The sequence below is a fragment of the Glossina fuscipes genome, unplaced genomic scaffold (genome assembly GCF_014805625.2).
Source record: "Glossina fuscipes isolate IAEA_lab_2018 unplaced genomic scaffold, Yale_Gfus_2 116, whole genome shotgun sequence".
NCBI classification, from domain to species: domain Eukaryota; kingdom Metazoa; phylum Arthropoda; class Insecta; order Diptera; family Glossinidae; genus Glossina; species Glossina fuscipes.
Window position 1 is genome coordinate 3,618,067 of NW_023998459.1, and position 3,039 is coordinate 3,621,105.

Consider the following 3,039-nt stretch of genomic DNA (forward strand, 5'->3'; position numbering starts at 1 on the left):
GGTCTCCGAGCCGTAGGGATGCGCATCACTCGAGTCACGGCCGCTTGAGAGTTTCAGGGGTAGCTTGATGCCCGAGTGATGAGTATCTTTCGAGAAGGAGGGTTCCTGAGGGGTATGCCCACCAAGTCGATCATGTAAAACGTGATGGGGTCCGGCCGTTCAGGAGGAGAAAAGTCCCTTGCTTTGGGGTCCGGTCGGGAGTAATCGCGAAAAGTTGTCGAAACTCAAGCGTGACACCCACACCGTGCTCCGCTACAGCGGAACACAAAATTTGTTTAAAAAAAAAAAAAAGAAAAACATAATAATAATAATAATAATGAAATTGCTACAAATCTGTACACTTCATGAGAAGTGTTTTTTATATATTTCTTTTTTTTTTGTTTATTTTATAGATTTTATTCATATTTTTATTTGATCACTTTCCTCTTTTTGGTGCAAGGCAGCGTTAGATAAAGGCAAGTAAATTTTGTAACTATATTTTATATTTTATAAATCTTATTAATAATTTTCTTTAAAAAAAAAAAAAATTGCTACAAATCCGTACACTTCATGTGAAGATTTTTTTTTTTATATTTTATAAATTGTATTAATGTTTCCATTGCATCATTTGGTTTCTTTGCTGCAAAGCAAATAACTTTTATATTTCAAATTTTTATAGTTTTTTTCCTTTTGCTTTTCCTCTCACCTTTTGTTTTTTGTATTGGGCGTTTTCATGCACCTTGCTGTACACGATTGCGCGCTGACTTTCCCAGGGGAGAGACCCATATTAGTTAAGTTGCGGGGAATTATTTTTCTCTTCGTTTCTCTTTTTCGACTTTTGTCTCGCCTTTACCGCGTTCTAGAGTTTTGACTTTAGGAGTTTATTTTGGGGTTTTTACTATTTTTGCTTGGTTCACTGGGATTGCAGGGTAGGCTACGCAGCATCTCACGGGGTTCAACCTTTTTATGAATCCGAGCATCGGCAGAAGCAGTACTTCGCAAACGGCTAATCTAACACCAGCGACACGATTCGATCGGAAGTTTCAACGATTCGAACTCGGAAATCAAAACACTACTGAAGAATATCCCACCCGCAGTAGTTCAGTGGGATTTTTCGCAAGGTTTTTTAAGAAAGTGGGCAACCTTTTTGAAATGCCAAACGGTGAATCGCAACGCCAAGGAAGGTAGCAATAACAGTAACAACCAACAAGGCTCACAGGCAGAAGCGGCCAATTCCAATCAGCAACTAGTGGACATTCTAATACACCAGAGTAATACACCAGAATATCAGTCCTCAGACAGTCCTGCAAAAGCAGCAGGCAGATGATCCTAGCACCAGTGACGAAAGCAACCGAGGAGTGTAGACCTGAATCGATGGCATTTGAAATTTGAGGGGTAAAGGCCTCACTCACTGTTGAGAGTCTTATCTTTAGGGTCGAGTTCTACTGTCTAGTGGCGGGACAAACAAATAAATGGTACTGGCAAATACTGGAAGGTCGCGAAGGAGACACCACTTTTGACTATTTTGCTTTGAAAGCGGAGCTCCTAAACCATTTCAAGACAGCTGATTCGGACTATGAGCTGATAAGGGAGTTCATGGAACGCAAGCAGCAGCAGTCGGAGAGCTTCGACGATTACTGTGCCAAGATATATGATCTAACCTTTAACATGCGGAGAAAGATTCCCGAATAGGAGCTAATAAAAGTAATAAAATCGAACGTCAAACCCAGCCTAGCAACGCTCATCTTTGCCACCAAAGTAGAAAACGTTGCAGAACTCAAGGCCGAATGTAAAAGGGCGGAGAAGCTGCTAAGAGAAAGCAGAGCAAGAACAAGACGTGCTAGTGAGGTCAGTCAGGGGGGGGAAGAAACACTAACCGAGCAAAGAAAAAAAAGGGGAATTGCTCTGCCGCTTACAAGCTGTGCCGCGTGACAAATTCTTTCCTTAGCTTATCGCATTCTATTCTCCAAGTTTTTCACTTGCATCTAGAAAACTTTTCGGCGTTATCACCCTATACAAACTCAAACACAAAAATTGCATAAACGCTGAACGCCAGCAATTTGGTTTGAAAACCAGAACTTTCTATCGATAATTCGTTCAGAATCTCAACGTAATCTAAGAAACGAATCCGTTTGATACAAGAGTATCCGACGGCACATTTGCACATTTGGCATACAACTACTGGGAACAACCATTGACTGAAAGACTCCAAAAATATTAATCTATGAATCTCCGTCTTATTGCTAATTCCTCGAGTTTCATTAGCAACAAAACTCTTCATAATTCCATTCATCATATATTTCTAAACATGTTTTGTCAAACTTAGTGATCAGCTAAATTCATTCTGTTCTAAGTGAGTCCATGTAAAGAAAAAGATTGAAGATGCATCATGTGTCGAATTTTCAATTTGGATATTAATTTATTTTTGTTCCTTAAATCATTTTAGTGGCTTTACTAAGTTTTTTAGTTTGCTTTTATTTTCTTAAAAGGTCTGAACTGTTATATTGCTTCCATCGGGCCATAATGCCCTTTGCTATTTTTCTCACTTTGTTATAATTTTTACTGTTAGAATTGAAAGTATTTTTGTTCGATTCTGCAGAATTAAAAGAATACACTATGAGAAAGCTGTTATTATAAAGTTGCGACGTTGACATTGCAAAGTATTAAGAAGGCGTAAAAAGGAACAAACGAGCCATCATTACAAAATGTTTTATTCCGAACATTTGCTTATTACGTTTTTGGATACATGGCATATTAAAAATGTGTCGGAGTTAAAACAAAACATATCAATGCAAAATGATCTTATGGAACAAAATTTACAATATTATGAAAAATAAGTAAGAAAAATAGAATTTTACTTGCTGTATTGGCGTGATAACAGTGATAATATCACCTATTGGCCTGTCTGCTGTCGAAAAAATGGAAAATGTTGTTAGCCCTTAACGGCTATCGCGCTTGAGCCAACTGAAAGCCATGGTTTTTTATTTGGCTTAACCATATCAATTTTTTTTTTTTAAGTTTTCATATAACTCAAATCAAAGCCTCGAAAGTAAGTTTTAT